Source organism: Staurois parvus, unplaced genomic scaffold, assembly GCF_062004578.1.
Source record: "Staurois parvus isolate SC_StPar_1 unplaced genomic scaffold, SC_StPar_1.0 ptg000129l, whole genome shotgun sequence".
NCBI lineage: Eukaryota > Metazoa > Chordata > Amphibia > Anura > Ranidae > Staurois > Staurois parvus.
Window position 1 is genome coordinate 4,046,746 of NW_028317925.1, and position 26,984 is coordinate 4,073,729.

At 39.0% G+C, this 26,984-nt stretch overlaps 1 protein-coding gene across 4 annotated transcripts in view; it reads left to right on the plus strand.

Moving 5' to 3' along the window:
* ARVCF (ARVCF delta catenin family member) overlaps window positions 1-26,984 on the plus strand; it is a 963,921-nt gene that overhangs the window by 190,218 nt on the left and 746,719 nt on the right. For all 4 annotated transcript variants that reach the window (XM_089672465.1, XM_089672464.1, XM_089672467.1 and 1 more), the window contains exon 2: window positions 2,670-2,713. The gene's annotated coding sequence lies outside the window, so the exon portion shown is untranslated. The remainder of the gene's footprint in view (window positions 1-2,669; window positions 2,714-26,984) is intronic.

The window sequence follows — 26,984 nt, forward strand, 5'->3', positions numbered from 1 at the left end:
CTCTGAGATCATTCAGAATTCATTGACCTGCAGATCATGTCCTTCTGATTTACATTTGACCTGCTTCAAGTGGGTTTGGCATTCCCATAGACTTGTATATTTGGAAAACACATTTGAAATGAGATACGTTTGTAAAGTGTTGCGCCACTCAATAAAACATCTCAAATACAAAAATAAACTAAATCATGAAACAGTTAAAAAATCAAAATGCCCGTTAAATAGTTCATAACAAATAATGTGTAAGTGATCCAAAAAGTTAATTCTGTGCTTCACCCAAAAAATATACTCCAATTAATTCTGCGCTTCACCCAACAAATATGCTTCAGTGATCCGGAATCAATCAATCACAAACACCCTGCCAGAACACTCCTTCAGCTCCTTCTCCAGTTGTGTATTCCCATCGTTTGACACCCATCTGGGCAGCTTAGCAAGGCATGTGCAGCTTCTTCTTCTCCTCACACCTCACCTTGCTAAGCTGCCCGGATGGGTGTCAAAGGACAGGAATACACAACTGGAGAAGGAGCTGAAAGAGTGTTCTGGCTGGGTGTTTGTGGACTCTGTACCGGAATTTTGTCTACCAGAGTACTATACTATTTGAGGCCATTTGTTTTCCTTTCCTTTGGGTGCCGGAGTGGAGGAGAGGAAGTGTAGGTGACGTTTTTAGAGCGGAGGTTCTATTACTGATGGAGGAGATCTACAGTGTGACCTGTTGCTGCCATCTAAAGTCTACATACAGAAATACAACTATGCACTTGTGACCTGTATTTAATTATACTGTATAGGTCCTGGGGTCCAGATGAGCGGCCATCCTTACATGTGGTGGTGGTGTTTATCACATGATTCATTCCAGATCACTGAAGTGTATTTGTCGGGGGAAGCACAGAATTAACTGGAGTATATTTGTCGGGTGAAGCACAGAATTAGCTTTTTGGATCACTTACACATTATTTGTTATGAACTATTTAACGGACATTTTGATTTTTTGACTGTTTCATGAATATTAGGTTATTTGTGTATTTGAGATGTTTTATTGAGTAGCGCAACACTTTACCACTTTTTTGGGGGTTTGGGATCACTTATCAGTGGGTGCAGCAGCTCTATTAGCTTGATTATTATTTTCATTTGGTTTATTTGTTTTTGGTAGCTCACATTGTCACTGTTTCACACATTTGAAATGAACAATTGCCCTAATTATGATCCAGTTGATGAATTTAGATCTTGAACAGCTAGTATTGTCTGCAGATCGGGATTGGAAAATTACTATGATGAGAATAAAGGACATAGTATCAGTAATTTTTGGTGCCCAGTTCTCAGAGTGATTTTGGCAGCAATAGCTTTGTAGGTGGTAAGTGTTCATGTTAAGGGTTTAAAAGTGACTTTAAGGGGTAGTTTAAGAGGTAATGGTAAGTAGCAGGGTTATGTAAAGAGTTTATTATAAGGGATAGGTTCTGAGTTAAAGTAGGTATTACGGTTCACATAAAGGGCCATCTCACACTAGGGAGTTTATTCAATTGTTAAGACTCAACTCAACTGTAGCATAGCTTACTTTCAGCCCAAATCAGGCAGTTGTCAGTCTGATACTGCTGCCTCACCAGTTTTGGAGATTCATCCACTAGGGCCTGTTTTAACTGACGTTTTTCACTTCAAACAAGTTTTGAATTCCCAGAAAAGTCTGTAGGAATGTAAAACCTGTTTCATGCAAGTGAAATACAGGTCAGAAAGAGGACAACTGCAGGTCAAATACACCTCTCAATAAATTCTGAATGATCCTATTAGCATCATAAACTGATGTTGTTGACACAGGGCATTAGAGAACTTGGCAGTTGTATTTTGGTTAGGTATAAGCTTGCATTCACACTTCGTGTTTACGAAATGCACAAAAATCACATGTCACGCTTTCAATGCAATTCAAACATAACAAAAAGCACATTTTCAAGCAAAAAAATGAGCATTAAACCACATGAAGGTTGACACTCAAAAAATGGTGCATGAGCTACTTTGCCACATTTTGTCATTCATAGGCAGCCCATTCAAATGAATAGGCTGTGCTATTCATGTGGAGCAAAAACAGCTGTTCTATGCATGCGGCTTACAGTCAGGTTAAGCAATAGGGATTGGTTACAGGTTGAAAATATAAAACAGCTTTGGGTTCCTGCCACTATAAACCAAATGACTAAATAAAAACTTGTCTAAAGGATCAAGCCCTGGCTTCTGATGGAGATTACCCTAGATCAGTGTTCTCCAAACAGAGGCATGTGGCTTTCAGGTAGCAAGCTGATGTTGTGTTTTTCTTTTTTATACCAATGAGCTAAATGCGTTCTTCAGTGGTATTTTTCAGATTTTTTGTGGCTTTCCACTAGTATCACAGGACCATGGTTTATTTTTTTTATTAGTTGCAGTAGACACTAAAAATACATTTGCAATACAGTGTTGTTTCAGACTAGTATTTACACTGTCTATGGCTATCTGAAGCAATTCATGATGGCTGCATACAGCTTGCTCACTTGAGTTGCTTAATTGAATAATTTTATTGATTTTCAACCATTTGTTAAGGTCCAGTCATAGCCTGTGTAAAAAGTTATACATGTTTGGCTGTGTAGGTTTAATGATGCTTGTGTAAAATGTCAATAATAATTACTTAGACTGACGTTTATATTCTGTCTTCCCAGATTCTTTGAAACGAGCATGCACGTTTAGCAAGGCAGCAGATGTGGTAAGAGTCTTTCTAATTTATTTTTTTCAATATTTTTCATGTTGTTTAAGAAGTTAATTTAAAAGGGTTTTCCACATTAATTACAATAATTAAAAATATATACCACTAGCTCAGACCCATCGTTGTTCCTTCCCTACATTCAACAACAAATTATTCATGCTGTTTTCTACATCAGCTTTGAGGAAAAAAATCCATAAAAATAAATTGCAGTGATATACATTAGATCATTTTTTTACAGTTTTCCTTAAAGCCAAACTCTGGGCAGATATATAAGACATATTACTGCATAGCTGATAACCTTACAGCAAGAAGAACATATACTGTATATTTGTATCAATTAATTACCACCGGTTAAGTCCAAACACAACTATAGTAGAAGGTACTGGATGCAGGTTAGGCACATTCCATCTCCTAGGTGAAATAGGTATCTGATACCCATAATATTTGTTTTCCTTAAAATTTTCCACTCTGGATGATAATATACTGGTTACCAAAATTTTACTTTTTTGCTTCATTATTATCTCCTTTCCTTTGTACTACCCTTTCTTATGTAAATATTTTGTTTGCACCATTTTAAAATGGTTAACGTAATAACTAAGCCAGAACTTAATGAATCGCTGTCTCTTTGTAAAGTGCTACTATCTAGTAAATCTCTGAAATATTCCTGTCTGTTGTGACAGCATGAATTAAAGACATTTATTGAGAGTCATAATTGTTATTGCAGATATTGTGAAGTTTGATATTCTGCTAAAATATCTTGCTGCAGTGTAACAGGGAGACCGCATGGTTAACTAACCCAAGTGTTGATCGCTCTCAGTCTGCTGGCACCTATATTGTAGTCCCATGAGCTGGAAAATCTTTGTGCAGGGTGGAGGCTGAGAGTGTCTTTCTCACTTCATTGGTGACAGAGTGATGTGAGTGTGACCAACCATTTGTCACCTGTTGGTGAAAGTGGCTGGGGTCTGACACCACATTTGTCACAATTACAATATGCTGAAATTGTTTTGTTGGGTTTTTTTTTTTTTTTTTTTACCCGATGATGGTCTCCACTTAGCAGTCATTTTGATTCTAGCTGTCACTTCCCCCAAGTTGCCTAAATGTGACATCATCAGTATAATATGTTGCCATGTGCACCAGCTACACTTAATAAATTGGCCTGATAATGTGCCATTGTTTGCTGTTTTGTGGTACTTAGATGAATCACTGTTTTATTCTGTGTTAGTGTATATAGTTTCAGACTGGAACAATATTGATGCTTAAGTAACTTTTGTCTGTGATTACTGAGCAGAAACCCTATACTTATCAATTATAAAATGACATCCTTAGCAGTCTAAGGAGTTTGAACATAGCCCTATTTTTACTGTATGTCTTCATTGTGCCATATGGAGAGCATTATGTAAACGCTGTCTTTTCTTTTAATATGTAAGTCATAAAAGTTATAGTTGATGGAAATGTTCTGAGTTCAGCTTCCCTTTTAGTGATATACAGTGAACACTATTTTTGTAGAAACCTCTGATGACTTTTTTCTTTAATGTAGAAGATCATCAGAAAATAAAAGTATGCAGCTGTAGGTTGAGTGCTTTGATAAAAACTTACAGGTGACCTAGAATATCCTCCAAGGTTACTGTGAAGGTTTCAGTCTATTTAATTCATAGCTGTCCTCTACATCATTTGAAGCAATGTAAAAAAAATATTATGGCTAACCATATATAGCTCCTTGGAGAGAGTTAGTAGTGGAAGACTATTCTTGGTACCCAATCAATAACAAATCCAGCCACAAGAGAGAGGGTGGTCATAGTGAACAGTGTTTTGAAACATGGAGCACAAGTACCACTAGAACAGGTCAGGTTTTCTTTCATCTTCCAGAGGTAATGTAATTAGAATCAAGTGACTACTGTTCTGAGAAAAAAATTAAAGACAACCTGTTGACATACATAAAGACTATTGTTGATGAACACGACAAGATCAAGATTGGGGTAGTGCCTGTAATTTTTGGGCTGTGGTAGAACTAGTGTTAGGTCTGGATGTAATCTACTGTACCAATGCAGCTTTTCAGACCAGTGCCAAACTTTTATCCTTATGGCATAGTTTTTTTTTTACCCATTATTGGAGCTCCACTTCTGTTCTGTAAATATTTGCTTGCATTGAAGAAGGCTGTAAGGACTGAAAACCTCTGTTTCTATGATCAGGTCTGTTTATAGGTTTAAATAGGATACCTTGTTCTGGGCTAAGTGACTAAAAGCATATGTACACTTATATTGGGGTAGGATTTGTGGGTTGGAGATAGAATCCTTCTAGAGGAATTAATTGTATGTTTGAACAGAAATTCTTTTAAAATGGTATTTACCATGACTTGTCTTCAAAAAGAGATCCTTTTTTTATAAGTTCAGAAAAAGATAAGAGAGAATAGCACTTTAGCTGGTGAGCTTTATTGGAAGCCCACAGTATGGAACACTTTTTTAATGCCAGTAGCTCCCACCCAGTGCCTTAATACAACCCATGCTAAGAGTGAAACACTATTGTTTGGGTGATACCACCTTTCAAAAGGAAGCTAATTCCCTAAAGCCTGGTACACACGATCAGAAAATTATATAAAAATACCACTTTCTTAACGATTGTACTATATTATGATTGTTAGTACAGAGCTTTCGTCCAAAATTATTTGGAGGGACATGCACAAAAATTTTTCTCATAAGATATCAGGTCGTATGCTTTTGTTTAATCAAATCATCCAAAAATAAAATATAAATACATTACATCACTTCGGAATTTTCTTTCCCTCGTATAAGAATTTTCGTAACTTTAGTAATCTCTTCACTTCCAATATGAGACTAGCATGCAAAAAAAAAAAAAACAGACGATTATTCACACAATATTCTCTTCATGTGTACGGGGCTTTAGCGAGATTACAAATGAGAGGGTATAGCAAAAAAATGATTAAAGAAAGCAAATCAAAGAGCCAATGGTCACACACATGATGTCTTTTGTTAGCAAAGAAAGATATGAAATTTGTGACCAGACACACTAGACCACATAACAAAGTAAGAAACATCTTACAGAATCCTGGTATTTGTTGATGGCATATTCAGGAGTAGCCCGCTTCATTATTATTATTATTAATATTATACAGGATTTATATAGCGCCAACAGTTTTACAATATAAGGGAGACAATACAATTACAATACATTTCAGTACAGAAGGAATAGGAGGGCCCTGCTCGTGGAGCTTACAATCTAAAGGAAGGGGGAGGTGATACAAAAGGTGATAGCTGTGGGGGATGATCTGGCGGAGGTGATTCAAGTACAGTTCTTAGGTGGAGGTGTCTAGGCTTCCCTGAAGAAATGAGTTTTCATAGATCGCGTAAAGGCAGACAGGGTGGGGGGGCTGACCGGACATGCTGTGGTAGGGAGTTCCAGAGGATGGGAGAGGCTCTGGAGAAGTCCTAGAGGCGAGCGTGGGAGGAAGTGATGAGGGAGCTAGAGAGGAAGATATCTTGGGAGGAGCGAAGTGGGCGATTTGGGTGGTATCTGTGGATGAGGTTGGTGATGTAGTTAGGGACAGTGTTGTGGATGGCTTTGTAAGCTGTGGTTAGTATTTTTAATTTTATACGTTGGGTTAGTGGAAGCCAGTGGAGGGATTGGCAGACAGGGGCTACAGTCGCTGATCGGTTAGTAAGGTGTATGAGTCTAGCAGCAGCAATCATAATAGACTGAAGGGGGGATAGTCTGTGTAAAGGTAGACCAGTGAGGAGGGAGTTGCATTACACGAGGCAGGATATAACCGGAAATCATTTTCCGGAAAGCGACATCACTCAGGAATAAAATTGCCCCCAATATAGTAGATCCTCCTAAAAGCATAACTATGATCACTAACCTAAAAGGTTTTTACCCATGTAAAAAATGTGTCATCTGCCGATGTAGTAAATATACGAATAAGAGTAATCACTTCTTATCCACAGCAAGAGGCAAACATCATATTATTGAGGATTTTATTACTTGTACAAGCAGATTCGTAGTGTACTTGCTCCAATGCCCTTGCAACCTTCAATATGTTGGACGCACTACTAGACGCCTCAGGGATAGATTAAAGGAGCATGTCAATAACATAAAAAAGGGGTACAGGGAACATTCGTTGTCGCATCATTACAAGATCCATCATAACAAAGATCCATCGTCTCTCAGATTTATGGGCATAGGCATTATCAATGCCCACTGGCGAGGAACAAATAAAAAACGAGCAGTGTCACAGCTCGAATCGAGATGGATCTATGAACTAGGCTCCCTACACCCCAGAGGATTGAACATAGACTTTGATCTAAACTGCTTTCTGGATAATAGCTAGGACAAATGGGGCGTATAGTTAGTATTCTTCTTTCAGTTTTCCATATGTATATATATTGAGATTCATATATTTTAATGACACCGCTGTATTTAATTAGTTACATTTTGGTGTTAATATTATGTATTCCTCGTCATTGCTTTTAATTGGCTCATTGTTTTATTACTTATTGTCTATTATATGTATTTTGTGCTTTTAATCCAGATTTTTATCTGATGCATTTTAACCTGATTTATGTTGATATTTTATCTTTTGACTTTGTATTTCAGTTTTATGCGTGTAATTTTTATCTGACCATGTATCTGTATTATATTTATATTTATATGTATTACATTAATTGTGCTATTTATATTTTTATTTTTATTTTATGCTTATTATTTTAATGGGGAAGAAATAAGATGTGGACTTATTTATAAATTTACATATTGATATATTCATCTAATTACACATAATGCATATTGGTATTTATGTGTAAATAGGGTGGGCTTTGCACATTATTTGTGCCCATAGGTGATTATTAGCAAATACCCTATTATTACCATAGCTTTATAAAGGCTTTCATCTTTAATGATGGATAATTTTGAATGGAGTCTCTCCTCCCATTATATGCACAGTTCATGACAAAGACCTGGGCTTTCTCTCAGTTGTCCTTGGAGTACTGCCGATAAAATGGCCGCACCGCATTAGAGGAGACTGTTTTCTAAGTAAGGGATCACATATAGGATCCACAACAAAATGGCGCCGACGGTCCGCGCATGCGCTGTGGGTCGGCAAGATGGCGCCAATGATCTGCGCATGCGCCGATAGCCGGCAAGATGGCGGGCGCTTCAAATCGTTTTTTCACTGCAGAATATAAATAGCACTAGCACAGATGCCCAGGCTGTAAGCCCTTATCCCTATGACTATGTGCAATGCACGAAAGGCGTCAGAGGGGCAACAGCAACTGGACATCTAACCACAGCATACCCTGAATACATGGTCAGTAACTTTTTGGAACTTTTTGAAAGTTTGTTTTTACCATTGCACCCATTATCCTTGAATAAAAGGTACCTTAAGCAATATCACACTATGTGGTCTCTCATTGGGCACTCTGTGTGAGTGTCATCATTCACAGTGCCCTTTTGGAGGATAGATGACCCTGATGGTGATACCTGGTAGCGGTTTCTGGTGACCTTTTCTGTGGAGCTGGGATAGTGACTCGTACGGTAACCTGACCCGAGATCTGATGACCTTTCTATAACCTGATGACGCAGGATTTATTACTGTGCATTCTAAACGCACATCTGGTGAGTGCGTTTTTTACCCATTCGTGTGGCTTGCACCTGTTGTCACTCCCGGATCAGGACGTCCACACACTTTGGAATTGTGATCTCTGATTGATCCACACGATTATTTTTGAACTATATGTCACAATTAATCACCTTAAGGTGATATCACCTATCCACATTTATTTGAAATTGCATGGCAGTATATTTATTAATATGTATTACTGTTTAGCGCTGCACAAACTTATTTGAACAGGATATAACCAAGGCGTGGATAAGTTGTTTTGTGGTGTCATTGGTCAGGAAGGAGCGGATTTTGGAAATGTTACGGAGGTTGAGGCGGCAGGATTTAGCCAGTGATTGGATGTGGGGCCCAAAGGAGAAGTCAGAGTCTAGGATTACGCCTAGCACCCTGGCATGAGGGGAAGGACCAATGGTTGTGCTGTTGATCTTAATGGTAAAGTCGTGAGTGGGGGATCGGAGAGGAGGAAATATTACAAGCTCAGTTTTGAAAGATTGAGTTTAAGGTAGTGATGTGACATCCATGCTGATATGTCTCTTAGTAGATTTGTGATACGTGAGGAGATTGAGGGGGTGAGCTGGGGAGTGGAGAGATAGATCTGGGTGCCATCAGCATAGAGGTGGTATTGGAAGCCATGGGAAGTTAATAGTCAATACAAGGAATTCTGAGGAATGACCCATGTTCAACTAGAGGCACTTTCAAATGTGGCAATTGTCGATAGTGTAAATTTACGAATAATCAGAAGAGAATTATTTTGCCTAATGGTAATCTTTTTGATGTCAGTGTGGTGTCTTCTATGTGGGCAAAACTAAACTTGAGTTCTGGAAAAGGATATATTCAGGTATAATGCTGAATATGCGTTATCTGATTTGCATTGGTTACACAATTACAAATGCAAGAAAGTAAAATCTAATTGTGACCGAGGATATTGTATTTTGTTAGGTTGTAAAACATATTAGTGTTTGTTACAATGTACTGTAAATTTTAATCCAGTGTTTTTACTGATCCATACCTTGGGGACTGTGGTATGATGCATAAGCCCCAGTATAGAGTTTGGTAAGTCCACTTCTCCGCTGAGAAAGCTTTGTGTGTTTCCATCCTCAATATGTATGTAGTTGGGACTGGTATGCTACTATCCTTCTCCCTGTCTGGCACTGCAGTCAAAGACCTGGACATCCCCCAGTTTGTTAGCACACACCGACGTGCCAGAAGTGTGATTTGGATGTTGCAGTGGAGACAAACGCAATTGCTGGCGGTTATTTAGAAAGACAAGCATCCCCCCCCTCCCTGGTGCGCTTATACGTGAATTAGACCTGTAGTGGCCATAGAAAGCTGAGGGCAGACTTGGAAATTATGGGGGTAAGCTTTTTGACAAAAGGAGAGATCCATTTGGTAAACAAGATATTAAACAAAATATTAATTAATGTAATGTATGTATTTATGCAATATATTACAGGATTAGCCTGTGGATTTTATGAATCTCGTTTATTAGGAGGCTGGCTTGAAGGGAAGGGGGATGGGGGCATGTGATTGAATGTGCTTGAATAAGTGTGATATTTTTCCAAATATCCTTGCACTCCACATGGATTTGCCCAAATGGTTTTATAGTAATATATATTGAAATCTCAGCAATAGAACCTCTGGGATTGTTCACTTGGATACAGCTGTGTGACACTCATGTTGGTATAACGCAGATCCATGAGTGCTAGTGAAGGACCAAACCCTAGTCATGTATTTATTATTATATTATAATATATTATTATGACTAGATACATCACATATTATATGATATAAGTCCATACATAAGGACTTTCTTTTGAAACCCCTCTAAGCTTCCAAAGGAAGGTAGCAGTGCTCCATAGTTAAACATGTAATTTGCTAAGAGGATGAAAAATAATGAAGACTTTTAAAGGCACATGGATAGTATGGTTTAATCGGGGGGTCCTTCTGATTGTGCCTGGGTTAGCTGCTGTGGCAATGCACAATTTTTGGATACTGATCTTTTTAACAGTTTTTGGCTAATTTAAGAGTGTTTGGCTGATAGATACTGTATATTTAACTATATTGTCCATGTTAAACAAAGATATAATGCCTGACGATGCTTTAGACATCTGTTTACAATTTGTTATTAATTATGTTTACAATATGTTAATAATACAATTGTAGGTGTACCATTCCTTGTATGTTCTCCTGAAGATGTGGACTTTCTTTCACAAAATGCATTGAGAAGTGCTTATAGGTATTTGGATGATTATACTAGTATGACATGTGAAACTAAATGCAAAGGTGTAGAATATTTATCAGCTCTCAATAGTCAGCCACACTTTGCTGGTTTAATGTTCATATATAGTTAGCACTATCGCCTGGCAGTACTAGGGTCATTGGTCAAATCCAAACCATGGCACCACCTGCCTGGAGTTTGAATGTTCTCCCTGTGCCTGCGTGGTTTTCCTCCAGGTACTCCAGTTTCCTTCCACACTCCAAAGACGTGCTGGTAGGTTAATTGGTTCCTGTCTAAATTGGCCCAGTATGTGTATGTACGAATGTGAGTTAGGGACCTTAGATTGTACACCCCTTGAGGATTAGGGACTGATGTGAATGTACAATATACATATACATGTAAAGCACTGCGTAAATTGACGGCGTTACATAAGTACTAAAAATAAATACATAAATATATGTATAAAAGGGCATCTTTAAAAATATAGTTATTTACTTAAAAAAGAATGGGATGATGAGCCATTCTGATATGAATGAAACAGGGAGGTATTTTGGTCTCTGGAAAATAAAGCTTGAATTTTGAATGAAACATTATGATAGAGCATGTGAGATTTATATATGAAAAGTAAAATTTTTGCAGGCTGCATGCAAATTTGTTCTGTTAGAAACTAGCTAAAACATATACTGTGTGTCCTAATTCCTTCCCGTGTGATTTGCATACTGAACCAAATATACACAGAGAATCACAGGAGCATTTAACTAGATATATGATCTTATATCCATTCAGCTAGATGAGTATGATACATCTAAAACTGTCTGCAAAGGGATTTAAAACTGATTTACTTCTTAAAGAGTAGATGATAATCTGTTGCAATCTTGTGATGTGTTCACCACTCTGTTACAGTGTCTTGTGTTTCATTTGTCTTGCTATAGCATGTGCTGGGCTTACTAAAGAATTAGTCAATTAAGACAATGACCACAGACTTTAAAGGAGTCTGAGCTTTATACGTTGAGTGCATACATAAAAGCCACAGGCAAAAGCCTTCCATTCATTCATGAGATAATGTATTTGCAGTTTATGCTTATGAAGAGAAAAGTCCTGCTGTTATTGTGCTTTATTGTCGCACATCACCCAGACGCACTGAATCATGCGTATTGATTTTTATTGGATTGCCCGGATTTTCTGTATGCCCTCTTAACCTATTCTGACCTTGCTGCTTTTGTGCTCCAGGTAATTGGGTCAACTACTGGAAACAGGCACCTCTTATAAGGCTGGGGTACTAAGTGCTGGAAATAGCTTTTTTTTCCCAGCTCCTAACATGTGGGTCACTGCATTATTTATGTCAATTTTAGGAAACACTGGGAACTATGGTATGGTTATATGTTGTATGTTTTGTGTTGCACTCTTGCAATACCATGCCAGTATTTCTCACATGCTTCATCAAAGTGGGTTGTAATTTGTAACTTTGTAACTTTTGGCAGTAAGTAAATAAATGTCCATGTAGTAAGGGTTAATTGTAACTTCTTAACAGTAAAGGGGTGAACATTCAGGGTCAAGTTAAGTGTTGGGTTTTGAAAAAATGAATGCAAAATAAGTTTAGTAATTTGTACCCGTCCAGCAGCTGGTGACTCTAATCTTCAGACTCTTGCAGAACTACGGCCACTCTTATCTGACACTTCTACTGTGTCAGATGCATTATCCTGCACTGTGATTCTACATAACAAGCACATGGTGCATCCGGCACACTTAGAAGTCTAATGTTACTTTCAGGGTCACATATAATCTCAGTGAGACCAGATAAAAGCTGATTTGTTTTGAACTATGGGAATAGCACAAAAACATACCGGTAAGTTAATTGGCGGCTCATTAAATTGGCTTAGAGTGCATATTACTGTGTTAGGGATAATATATTGTAATCTCCTGCAAATAAAAATATAGTTATTAAATATGTAAACCCAAAATTTCATATTCCTGATAAGTGCCTGCTGTACCATGTACTTGTATGAAAAGGATCCTGCTGTCTTTTGCTTCCTTTGTGTGGAACCCCTTGTGTTCCTGCCAGTCCCTCTGCTTTTTTATTAATAACTGACTACACTAAGCATGAGAGCACAGCATGGTCAGTTCTCCAGCTATGGCGGCAACTCATTGTGCTCTCCTCAAATGATCAGACTTGTCCTGATACACATTTCCCCCGCACAGCCTTTCACTGGGAATATCTGTGTGCTGCTGTTTTTCTTCTCCTAGCTCTTAGGCAGTTGAGAAAAGAGGGTATGTAATGACTTATAAAAAGGGAAAGAAAAGGTATTTAATTTTTCTGCCTTTCATTTCTGTTTCAAACTGAATGGGTTGTTTTACAAGGTGAGGGTTTACAATCACTTGAAAGTGGGTCTTGCCATTCTCCAAATAAAATGTTGTAGTTTGACTTTCTTTCTTGTCTGTGGAGGGACACAGGAATTCTTAGATTGTTGGGTTACACTGCTGCCTACATTAGAAATGGACACTGGCAACAAAAAATTGTTGGCCAGCACAGGATAATCTTGCCCGCAACCATCATGCCCCAGTTTTTAGCTAGTGTTCTCAAGAGAGTGAACATATCTTCTTCAGTTCAGTTGTTCTCTGTTCATTTGAAAGAACAAGCTGTTTGTAGATTCATGTAAATCATGTTAAATCCTGGAAGTCTTTCCAGCCAGCCAATGATCACTTGTAGATTCATGCTGGAAATGTTAGATCCTGGAAGACTCTGCAGGCAGCCGCCAGGTTTTTCCAGTTTATAGTGGTGTTCTCTTTATGACAGCCATGAATGTTTGGCTGAGTTTATCCAGTCATCTACAGCTACTCAGAGATTCAGGCCTCGTATGTAAATCCTAGAAATTTCTCCAATTAGTCAAACAGCAAAGATGGCCAGTTCATTATCTATACAGATGTTATCTCTGTGACAGTCCTGTGGTTGGCAATGACTGTTGTAAGTACTGATGCTAACTTTATGGTAGCTAGTTGGCCATTTTGTGTAAGGAGTTAATTTGTCCTTTATTCTAGGCTTGCTTATGGACTTAGCAGGTTTTCCACAAAGGGGTACTCCTTATTTTTCTACTACATGTCGCTAAAGCTGTAATTTAGTAGGAAGTAAGTACATAGGAGCATGCATACAGGGGCACATGCACTCTTTTCGGTATTTGGAGAATCCCGTGACCCAAGAGCTTGAGAGTCAGGCAGCATGGTCTGTTGATAATGCAGACCACAGTCAGAAAGTACTTGTGGGGTCAAGTTTTACAAGCCTCTTCTGACTGATTGTCAAAGCTGCTGAGGATTAATTATGTGAAGTTGTTCCCAAGCAGCACCACCTCCCCCACCCCATAGGATGGTACAGATAGCGATCCTATACTGAACCCACCTCCACCAATAGCTCAGTGAGGCTTGGGGCTATCTGTTGACAGTCTCAGTGCAGCATCATATGGGGTCCTAGCCCCATCCTTTCTAATGGCAGCCCTGGGGATCTTGCTGGAAACTACAAAGAAGTAAGTAAAACTCCAGCCGTGTTCCTGAGTGGCTGATTAGAGAAGGAGGGGACTGAGGGCAGGCCTATTCAGTATCAGATTACTGCTAAAGCTTATATCTTCCTCCAGTAGAGTTAGGGCCCCAACTGACACCAGAGGCCCATGAGTCTGTATTACCTTACCTTGGATCCTGCTCATCTGTTGGGGCCCTGAATGGTATGGCTCAGCAAAACATAGGATGTACTGTGCACTGGGCTGTATATACTTCAGACCCCTGCACTGTGTATGTAACATACCCCTGACCACTGCACTCGGTAAATGACATACACCTTACCCCTGCACTAAGTAAGTAGACATGCATTTTAAGCCCCCTCCACTGTTGCCAAGGGTGCATTGAAATTTTTAAGCCCTTGTGTGGCATAATGGTGATCCTGCTTTCCCCTTTCACTTCTGTGTGATCAGTGGATTCCTTTACAGCATGTCTCCATAGCTGCTAAGGATTTTTAGAGATCATGGTACTGGCTGATTACAGGCCTACATCTGGACAGTTAGGGAATTATATTAAGTCTTACCCCTTAGTTTTGTTTTATTTGGCATTCTCTTTTATCTCAACATATGCAAGGGAACCACAGGGCTTACTGTAGTCCCACTTGCCTCTTATGTGAAGGGGACTCTTTATAGTCTGCTTCAGATGCCTGCTGGGGACCACCCCCATGGGTCACTAATGTTGATTTTGTTTCCCGTCCCCGGCTGAATCTGACACAGACATATTTGACATCTCTGGTTTGATCATGATCCTTCTGCAGATCCATTATTAAAAGTGACTTCTAAGTCCTCTCTGAAGGAGTAATTATTATTCTGAATGATTTCAGTCTGCAGCTATTATGCCCAAATGAAAGATGTTGTTTTCATGCCTTTTGAAGCTCTTTCTCAGTGTTTATTGCTGGCCTCAGTTATTCTACCCATAAGCACATCAGAAAGTCTTCCCTTTCTTCAGTGACTTCATTATAATATTTGGGAATAAACACAACCTGATTATACTTACAGTATGTACCTTGTCATACCATGGCTAGCTGGTCAAATTCCCTTTTAAAGAGCTTTTTTTAACTACTGCGATTTATCGCTTCCTTATAGTATATGTGAAAACAGGCTGTAGTTTTTAATTTTAGCTGTGCTGGTCTGCTAATAGATTAATTGTGGAATTCTTGTATAAGAAGAGGTTTTGTCCACAAAATCTTTGAGGGACATGTCTTTGAATCGATTTTAGATAATATTTATCTAGGATACTACTGGCAAGAAGAGCACCCATTTTCCTCAACAGAAAAAGCCTATGGAATAGTCTGCTAAATCTTCACAGTCTCGGACTGGGATTTATTCCTTTCTTTTCTCCACTTCCTTATTGACACCCTCCAAGACTGGTTTCCAATCTACTCACAGGGTACAAGACTTCCTACCTAAGTTCGTTTTTGCCTTTTACCTCATCCAGAACATTATTTTGTCCCTCTGTTTGGTTCCAGTTCATTCAAAGGAAAATCCACTCCATTGTCTGGATGAAACTTGGGTTGTGAGAATATTTCTCTCAGTTGTGGCTTCTTTCAAAAAGACTGATTTTCTTTTTGTCATCCCAGATGGATCCCAGAAGGGTGCTCTGGCTTCTCATTCCACCATATTTAGATGACAAGGGTAGCTCATCATCCAAGCTTATGGTCTTAAGGATCAGGTTCCACCTTTTTCTGTCAAGACACATTGTACTGGATCTGTGAGCACTTCTTGTTCTTTTTTTTACATCAATCAGCTTTTCCTAATTTGCAAGGCTATGATTAGGCTTCTGTTTTGATTTCCTAAGTTTCACCAGGCAAATATTTAGGCCTCATCTGAAGCCAGCTTCGGGTATTGGATACTTCAAGTAACTTCTTAAGCTGCAGGAAGCCCCCAGTTTTTGGTTGGCTTCAAGGCCCCAGTGGCATGAAGGCCTCTGTTGCTATGCTGCCCACCCACTCTGTTGCACTGTTGCATCTGGACATCCCAATGATCTAAGTGTTCCTCTTTCCCTCAATGGAAGAGAAAAAAAATAAAATTTTTGTAGTTACTGTAAAATACTTTTCCTGGAGTCCATTGAGGGATGACACAAGTGCTTATTTCCATGCTCCCAGTACTATATTGCTACAAAAGGCATGATGGTTGGGGGCAGGATTATCATGTGCTGGACAATATTTTTTTGTTGCCGGCAATATAACCCAAATCCCACTGTCCCTCAATAGGCTCCAGGAAAAGGATTTTACAGTGACTACTAAGCCCTAACCTCCATCTCAAACCACTACCTAAGCTATTAACATCAGCCTATTACCCTGCAGAAAACAATGACTCAAGATTGTCACAGGATGTGCGTAGCCATTTTTGATGTGTGGGTTGTATCCTGTTTTCAGACCTTCTCTATGCTGTATGAGCGTTAACATGGCGGCTCCCAACTAGGGAATAATTGGATCTCAGGAGACAGACTGGAGAAGAGTTTTTCTTTGCTGATTATGGATATGATCTGAATAGTTCATATTTGGCAGCTATTTCAGTAAACTCTAGAAAAGGAAAAGGTGGCTTTAAATATATGATGAACCCACATAAGCACAAAAAACACATTTAAAAACTTTAAGTTGATTTTGTTCCTGATGCCAAGATCCCATTGCTGTAGAGACTCATTTTTTAATAATGTTTTAGAAAAAAATGAGGGTAATGAGATACAGCTGTCATAGATGGAGCAAATAATCTTTGTCATCAAACAGTAATAAAGAGCACTAATATGTAAGTCATATATGATCTCGTATACAAACCAAGGTGAATGCCATGGTAAATTTCTGGGTGTGATGGCTGTGTGATGTTGTGTTGTTACATCTAAAGAAGATGTTTAGCTACTAAAGTGCATTCCATTTTAGTAATTAGTCTAAAAAGATTCCATACACCATAAAGAACAAGCAATGTATAGGGGTTGATTCACTAAAATTGGAGAGTGCAAAATCTTGTGCAGCTGTGCATAGAAAAAAAATCAGCTTCCATTTTTTTGTCAAAGCTTAATTGAACAAGCTGAAGTTAGAAGCTGATTGGCTACCATACACAGCTGCACCAGATTTTGGACTCTCCAATTTTAGTAAATCAACCCCATTGTGTCTGTAAATGCTTTTAGTCTGAGTGCTGAGCAAATGCTTGTAAAATGCCTTAGGAACATCTAGAGTCTGTCTGCTGTGCATGGCTTTTGACTTGAATTGACATGTTTGGCAAACTTTGCAAATTGCATTGTATTCTCTCCTTTCTCCCTCACCATTGGCAGCTGTGAACCTGAGCACTGTCAGCTACTGCAGCCTTCCCCTCTACTTGATCCAAGATATACAATCAAGGCTGGAAATGCTGACATTTTATTTACAGAAAGTGGCATATAGGTGTGTATATACTAAAGCTGGAGAGTGCCAAATCAGATTCACTTCTGCATAGAGACCAGTCAGCTTTTAACCTCAGATTGTTCAATTAAGCTTTGACAATAAAACCTAGAAGTTGATTGTTTTTTATGCAGAAGTGAGTCTGATATTGCACTCTCCAGGTTTAGTAAATAAACCTCATAGTCTGAGACTAAGGAGAGAAAGAGTTCTCAAGAAGTATGTGACCACTCTGCTCTTCAATAAAATGGCAGCTTCCAGCAAGAAGAAACAGGAACAATGCTGGAGGCAATTTACAACATACACCCATTTTAGCAGCATAAATAATGTGGAATGTACAGTGGATATAAAAAGTCTACACACCCCTGTTAAAATGTCAGGTTTCTGTGATGTAAAAAAATGAGACAAAGATAAATAATTTCAGAACTTTTTCCACCTTTAGTGTAACCTAAAAAACTGTACAACTTAGTTGAACAACAAACTGAAATCTTTTAGGTGGAGGGAAGTAAAAATAAAAAACTAAAATAATATGGTTGCATAAGTGTGCACACCCTTAAACTAATACTTTGTTGAAGCACTTTTTGATTTTATTCCAGCAGTCAGTCTTTTTGGGTATTAGTCTATCAGCATGGCACATCTTGACTTGGCAATATTTGCCCACTCTTCCTTGCAAAAACACTCCAAATCTGTCAGATTGCGAGGGCATCTCCTGTACACAGCACTCTTCTGATCACCCCACAGATTTTCGATCGGATTCAGGTCTGGGCTCTGGCTGGGCCATTCCAAAACTTTAATCTTCTTCTGGCGAAGCCATTCCTTTGTTGATTTGGATGTATGCTTTGTGTCGTCATGGTTAAAGATGAAGTTCCTCTTCATGTTCAGCTTTCTAACAGAAGCCTGAAGGGTTTGTGCCAATACTGACTTGTGTTTGGAACTGTTCATAATTCCCTCTACCTCTGTGGACCATGGCTTTTGCTGTAGGATGCGACTAAGAAAATGTCAGGAAAGACTTACTAGAACAGCTGAACTTTATTTGGGGTTAATCAGAGACACTTTAAATGATGGTAGGTGTGTACTGACTCCTATTTAACATGATTTTGAATGTGATTGCCTAATTCTGAACACAGCTACATCCCCAGTTATAAGAGGGTGTGCACACTTATGCAACCACATTATTTTAGTTTTTTATATTTACTTCCCCCTCCTAAAAAAAGATTGAGTCTGTTTTTCAATTGCGTGTACAGTTTATAGGTCACATTAAAGGTGGAAAAAAGTTCAGAAATGATTTATCTTTGTCTCATTTTACATCACAGAATCCTGACATTTTTACAGGGGTGTGTAGACATTTTATATCCATTGTATGTCCCTTTCTAAAGAACATCTTTTTTATGAAGTTGTTATGGGTAAAGTTTTGCTTTAAAGGTAACATGCTATGACAGATCCATGGAGACTGCCACTGCTGTCCTCTCATTCTGCAAATGCTAGTGTCCTTGATGTTGCACTGACCCTCTTATTCCAATACTTTACTTTCAATAACCTGCAACATATACTATATACAGATTACCTGTTCCTTGAGCACCCTCTTTTTTTTAAAGTTTATTTATACATGTAAATTAGGACGTGGTGTCTGTATTGGTATCCATCCTTGTTTCACCATATACAAGCAATATCAGAGAATGTTATTCTCTTATAACATGTTTATTTTAAACCACCCCATTAGTGGACCTTTAAAATATACAGTCTAGAGCCGGCCATAGATGAGTCGAAAACTGAACGTTCTGTCAATTGAAAAATGAAAATGGCGCATACGATTGTGCCATCATTTATTTAGTTTGTCTTGAAAAACCTAGCATGTTAGATCAGGCACTTTCAATTACGTGTCACGGCTGGCACACTAATGATGCAAAAAATGAATGATTCGACGAACGACAAGAATTTTTGTTTGGTTTTCGACTTGTCTATGGCCTGCTTAAGTTTTCAAACAAAGATCTAGGATGGCTGTTTAATCATTAAACAGCCATCCTTGACCACCTGCCAAGTGACTATACATAAGCTGATATTATTGGTGTAACTATAGTCAGAGCAGCCCCCACGACTAATACGGGGCCTGAAGATTGGCAGCACCCTGTTAGTGAGGCTGTTTAAGAAAATTAAACATAGAAAATCTGCATGTGAATATAATGCAAATCAGGTACTAAAGGATTAGACATTGTAGAGGTTGCAGTTGTCACTGATCCCCTTCAGTCTAGAAGAGCTTGTGTCAGATGTAATAGATTAATCTTCAGGAGTGTGAGTGTCAGACAGCAAAGCTTTGTAAAAAAAAAAAAAAAAAAAAAACTTTTTAAAAAAAAAGGGTTTAAAGATGTTTTGCTCCACACTACAACCCAGGCATGAAATGCATGACAACACTGCCAGCCGGCCCCACATAGGCAAGGAGCTCAAAGGTAGCTGGAGGGAATCTGGGGTTCTCCCGATCACCAGTGTGAGATGTCTGTGCACTGAAAGTGTAAGGGCTGGACACTGACGCCACTGCATTATACAGGCACTATAAGGAAGGGACTTCCTCTCTGAGGAAGGGACTGTCCATAGGTAAGTGCCTCTGGCTTGGGGCCAAAGCTTGCTATGGTGGTAGCATGGACAGGGAGATCCAGGAGCTCTACGACTGTGCATTGAAAAAGCAAGTATGTCTTTAAAGGGTTACGCTGGAATCTGTAATGCAAGAAAGTTCCTATACCAAGTGGTGGGGAGCACATAGGTGCAAAGGGGTATGTTGGAACTTGTAATCCCATGACACCCAGAAATCCCAAAAATTTCCTGTACCTACCTGAAAACACATGTAGGCAAAAGGAGGCACACAGTTGGTCCTGCATGGCTGCCATCAGTAGAAGATGTGGACAAGTTGTGTGGGCATGTGGGTGGTCCTAGATCTTGGCAGCTTGCCATTGCCTTAATCTTGGACAGATCAGCCTTGGCCCTGGGGTCCATAACTGGTGAGTGTGCATTCTGTACACCAAACACCCCTCTTTACACCCCTTTCTATCTTTCTCTCTGTCTCCCCTGTCTTTCTCCATCCTCTACCCCCTCCCCCCTTTATGCTAGCATAAATTACAGTAATGTCACAGTTTACACTGCCTGGTCTGGGGATGGGGGGTGGGGGTTGGGGGCTGTGTCAGTAGGGCTGGGGAAGTGTTGCCTCAGTCTCCTCTCACCCAATGCTCAGACTTACTCTTTGGTCAATCCCTGACATGGAATATTTTATGCAAATACATGTTCCAGACCAGTGATGCACTAAATAATAAAACAAGTATAAGGATGACAGCTTTGGGATGTACACCTTAAATTACAAGTCAGCAGTGGCAGCTTCCATGTTTGGATCCTGACAGATCTTCTTTAAAGGGCATCATTCTCAGTAACAATATAAGCATCTCATGGTGCTGGTGATTTACTCTGCAATTAGGTTTAAACCCCACAGGAAGCACTAATAAGTAAGGCCGCCCAAGAAAGCCTGTCATATATTTGCATATAAAAGCCACTGTTATTGACACAGTATCATATTTATTGCAGATGCTCAGATTCTGTTGTCATAGAAACAGTTTAGTAGTCAGAAATACTTTTTTTCTGCTCTCAAAGTTATGCTAATGGGCACAGTTTCTTTGGGAGCATAATCAGAGAATTTCAGACAGCAAACTGTAACTGCTTCTTCTGGCTTGGCTAAATAGTTATAGTTGCTATTTAATTTCCTTTGACCAGACTTTTTAAAAAGTAGTGCCCTGCCTTCATCCCCACGTTGACAGGATCAAATTATGTTTACATGCCTTTGGCAGCTTTTAGGTTTTCTTTTCTTGCTGTTTAAATCTCCCTTACAAAGCAAGATTCCAATCTGGCAGGACTTGTAAAAGAATTAGCCAAAGAAATAAATATTTCCTTATTTCATTTGAAAGGGATGGTTTATTTTGTGCAGGAAATGCCATGAGACTGTTGTTCAGAGGCAGGAGGAGGATGCCAGCAGGACATGCACCTCGCCTAGCATTTCCCAAATACCTTGAAACGGTGCAAACCTACAAACCTCTTTGAACTGTCTTTCGTTCTCTGTACTTGAGTTATTCATTTGTTCCTGCTCTGCACAGTCAGAATTTATTTTCTCAAGTTGGAATAATCTTCATACTCAACAAATCTTTTATGTGCTGCTCTACTTTATTTCATTTCAGTACCTAGTACCTTAATCATTAGAGACATTTCTAAAATGTAGTATGCATTTAGTACTAAAAATGAAGAGAACAAATAGATTTAAAAGGGCAAGTCCACCCACAAAGCATTTTTTTGAGTCCTGCAGTTTGAATTCTTCATCAGCTTCTTTTATCGCTAGGGAATGCTAGGAGCAAGATCTCTATATCAGAGCTCTGAGCTCCAGCCACCTGTCGCAGCCATTACAAGAAACTTTCACATTCATTAGAGTTTCCATTTATTTTTTATTACTGAACATGAAACAGAAGAAGAGTTTCTTGCTTGGTTGCTTCACAGCCACTGCAGGGTGAACCATCAAGATAAGGCTTTTGGTTCTTTCCCCTACCCCTTCCCACCCCCCCCCCCCATTTTTCTCCTTTATTTTCCCTTTCCTTGTTTTCCTCTTTCTCTCTTTACTCTCTTATGGTTAATGTTGGTTTTGTTGAAGTATATTTTGAGTATATTTTAAAAAGTGGTCCTCCAACGTAGCTAGATTTCTGCTTCCTTAAGTAGGTGATGGCATTTTTTTACCCTTATTCCCTTTATGGTTGGATTGTTCATTCTGTGGTATACTGTGTGTATATTGTTGCTTGTGCTCCAATGTTATAGATCCTGTCATTGTCCTAGCCAGCTCATGGGGTTGGGGTATTTATGACTGTTGATGATATCAATGCTCTGTATTGTTCGGCTTTGTGGTTGGATTCAATAAAAATTTTAATGTAGGAAAATAAAGCTTTTGGTTAATCCCAGTAAAATACCCAAAAACTGAAATGCTGCCATGTGAAGGAAATAGTACTATGTCAAATGCACCCTATATCCAAAAGTTTTGTGCATTTCTCTTTATTCCCAGCAGCCAAAGAGAGTGAAGGAAAGGTGAGTGTGTACAGCTTGGAAGGGTGGCATTTAAAGTAGTATTAAACTCTAAAACAAAAATGTAATATATTGCAGCTTACCAATCATGTTTATTAAAAACTTGTTCTTTTCCATAGATAAACAAAAAAATGATATGAATCAAATACAAATACATTCATCCAGAAAAAAAAGGGGGGGAATTATCTATTATTTCCATATCCGGGTACCTGTCTAGGGGCCTCCATCTATAACTTCCTTATCTTTTCAAGTTTACCACCAGAACCCCTCCTTAGATAAGTAAGCTTTGCTCTAATTAACATATTATTAATCACTCTCAACCAATCTACATGGGAGGGCGGTAAGGTGGCCATCCATTTCTGGGCAATTAACTTTCTGGCATGGTAAAGACACCTCAATACTGCTATCTGTGTAAAAGAAGGGGCCACCAAATGTTCTGTGTACTCCAACGCACATAGACTAGGCTGCACTAAAAAAGCTACTCCAAGAACTGAGTTTATTGAATCTACCACCTCCTCCCAATACCTATACAATGTGGAGCATGTCCAGAACATATGGATAAAACTTCCAGATGGATCCCCACATCTAGGGCATAATGCATCTGGGTGTCTCCCAAACAGAAATAATTTCTTTAGCATATAATATACCCTATGTATATTAAAGATCTGTGTCAGTTTTTGTGACCGAAATAAGAATAATAAATTCACAGTTAGTACACTACTCCACTTATTATCCGTTAATTTTTCCACATCTTCTTCCCGCTTTGTTCTACATGGAAGGTCCAGATCTCTTTCCAGTGCCACCAAGTGTATATTGGTATACATTTTTGATATTAACCCTTTAGTAGAGGTGTCTTTCACTATAATTTTTAATAGTTGAGCATTACTCCATTCCAGCCTTACTACTTTAAACTTTCCAGTGCATGCTTAATCTAAAGATATTGATAAAACCATTTATTTCAGAATCCAAACTCATCTTTCAACTCGTGGAAGGTTTTCATTACTCTAGAGGAGTATAGTAATAACAATCGCACACATTTTTCCGGTCCCTCAAGCTCTGGTGTGTTTTTGTTGTCCCAAATGGGGTTATATTTCATAAACCCTGTGTAGCCAAGCAGAGAATGTATTGTATGCCACATCTTCAATAGCAGACGGATTGTAGGGCACTTTACCTCAGCCCTAAAAGACCCTGCCTCCAGTGCTTTAACTAATGTGGAATGCATGTGCATTATAACCGATAGTGTCTTCCCCCAAAGCCCAGCCTCGCAAATAAATCTCTAAATAGGGCATCTGTTTTATTAAACCAAGCTCCAGTAATCCACACTGGTGAATTATGCATAATATTTAAAAGTTAGGGCTTCCACATCATTTTAATTAAACTACAACATCCCACCACTGATAGAGGAAGGTGACGCCATGTCTTACATTTTTCTTTAAATACAGCCAATAGGGGTAGTCATTTTTTTTAGATGTCTAATTTAGGTTCTGCTGTTACATTTATTCCCAGATATTTAAAACTTTCCACCACCTGTAAATGTCTAGCATTGTAAGGCAATGCCTCTTCTAGAGTATCCAATGGGAGCAAACAGATTTCTCCTAGTTAATAGATAAACCAGAAAAAGAGCCAAAATTCTTTGTAACATCTATTACTGCTAGCAACTGATTTTTATCCCCTAAGAACAAAAGAATATCATTCGCATATAGCAAAATTTTTTCCTCATCGGTCCTTTTTTGAAAACCCCTTATATTTTTTTCTGTTCTGATGGCTATAGCCAAAGGTTCCATGGCCAGGGCAAAAAGCTGGTGTGAAAATGGACACCCCTGCCTTGTTTCTCCAGCCAAAGAAATAATTTGATATGCCATCATTAATCTTCACCCTTGCCTTAGGGGCAATATAGAGCAGTGTTACTCACTTCATAAATAGGGGTCCAAATGTGAAATCTGACAGGACCTGCCACAAATTGTACCACTCAGCACTGTCAAAGGACAGCAGTGAGTGTTGTCACTATGGGGAAAGGATAGTGTTAGATGCACTAGCATATTTAGAGGGATGTAACTAACAAATTACAGCCAAACTCCAGCAAACACTTTGCAAGCAGTTACAGCAACAACGTTTTTCCTTTGGTTTTACATTAATGAATAAAAGCTAACCATATTAAGCACCCATGTCAGTGTTAAATGGGTTGTTTCAACCCTCTAACTGCCACTTTTTCTGGACAGTGTGGTCTGTTAAAGGAAGTGAAAAAAAACTAATGCAGCCACCACTTCTAAAAATTGGTAAGATACAATATAATAAATGTATGGTTTGGGGTTTGATTGAACCTGCATGGGCAACACAACAGGTTCTCTTTCAGACCATAAATTGTGGATATTTTTAAGATCCAACTTCAGTTTGAGATCACAGAACTAAAACATTGCTTTAATCTTCATGGCTTTTTAACAAATACAGGGCTTGCAATAATCAGAATTTATTTTTAATGTCTGCTGTCTGCGAAATTAAAGCAAATCATGCTGTGGGTCAATGGCTTGAGGTCTTTTATTCCTAATAAAATAAAACTTCTCCACTGTGTCTCAGCAATGATCTGAGCACATACAAAATTACTGAGCATTGTAAGTGTAAACAGCCCATATGCTAACATAAAGCATGTCTCCCATATTGTAAAATCCCTTCCCTTGGGGTTAACTTTGCTTTTTATCTAGTTTGGTTGGATATCCTGAATACATACTCAACCCACCCAGCAAATCAGCGTTGTCCAGTGGTGATTCACCATGCACTGTATCCTGCACTACCATCTTCATTGCGGACATCACTGGGAGCCATTTGTCTTTTTTTGGGATCAAAGAGTTGGCCCCTGTTGCTGCATGGCAAGGTCTGCCTTCCTCCCACCGCATATTGTAAGGCAGTGCCTCCAGGGATATCTAACATAGGGTAGATATTCCAGGAGGTTGCTGAAGCAGGGCTGATATACAGGTAGGTGAGACTAGAGGGAGGGATGAGTCGGACCAAGACTATACTTAAAAAAAGGATAAAAAAAATCACTGTTTTTAGTATTTGGGGGGGGGGGGGGGGGGATTACTTATAATGCAGTCTGGTATTTGGGAGTGCCCATTGTGCCAATACAGAATTTTCTCTGCATGCCCAACAGACTTCTGAATCCCTCATCAGATACATTGAAGGAAGTGAAGAATTTACTGCTAATACTTTACGAGTGATAATAAATGTGTGCTACACTCTTGGTAATATCACTCTGTTTAGCTATACTGTATTATCAGATGTTTGCTGCACTAGATATTCCAGTCATGAATGAGAAGTCTGTTTTTACACCTGCCACAATTAAGACTTTCCTTTACTATATGCTAGTTTTGGTAAAGATCCTACATCATTAAACTTTGAACATAGGGCAGTCCGAGATAAAAAGAAAGTTCATCGATATTTATTTTTATGGTGGTAAAATTCCTCCCTAAAGTTAGTGATTTGAGGTTTCCCTCCAACTGAGACACTCCTCGGCCTGCTATGTTGTTATTGTTAAGTATCCAAGTTCTACTGGCGGCATATTAGGAAAGGCCAGTGGGGGCAAAATCAACAAAAAGTTTGTTTTCAGTTTAAATAACATATTTCTTTTCCTTTTAGAACTTCTATAAATACATATAATTTATAGCTAATGCAAAGTAGTTTATGTTCTTTGGTGCTTTATTTATACAGTCCAAAATTGACATTATTGGCAGTCATCAAAAGTGAAATCAGCTCTACTCTTTGAATATAGTATATAGTACTCTGGAAATCCTCCATATCACTGCAGGCACTTCTTACTTCTCAGTTACCTGATACAAATGTGCAATGTTTTCTTTGAACAACAAAACGCATTTGCCCTATCACAAAGATGTTGGATCCTGGCAAAAATGTAATGATATATGCAATGTGGTTTGGAGGAGTACATGTGTGATTGACAGTAATGACTTACATGCTGTCACAAATATTGGATACAACATAAAAAAAAATAAAAGTCAGCAGCTACAAAAACTGTAGCTGCTGACTTTTAAAAAAACAGGCGCTCATCTGTCCCTCGATCCCGCGGTGTCCTCACACCAGCCGGGTTCACCAACCATTTGGGGTCCCCAGTGTCGGCATCTTCAGTGTGGGCACCCAGCTGTGATAGCTTGCAGCTTCTCAGCTAGGTGCCCACTGCGCATGCGCGAGTACCGCTACACTTTGTGAATGGTCCCGTAGTCTTCGGTGACCTGTCCCGTGTCCCAGATGTCTACAGGGAGGGAGTGGGGAGGACTAGTTCCGCGTGCGATAGCAGCAGAAGTGTGAGTGTGTACCTGTCAAATTTGGGTACCCCCTCCTCTGCACTCCACAAAGGTGCCAATCCTTAACGGGGAGCGGGGGGCGAAGAAAGCGGAACTTCCCCCTT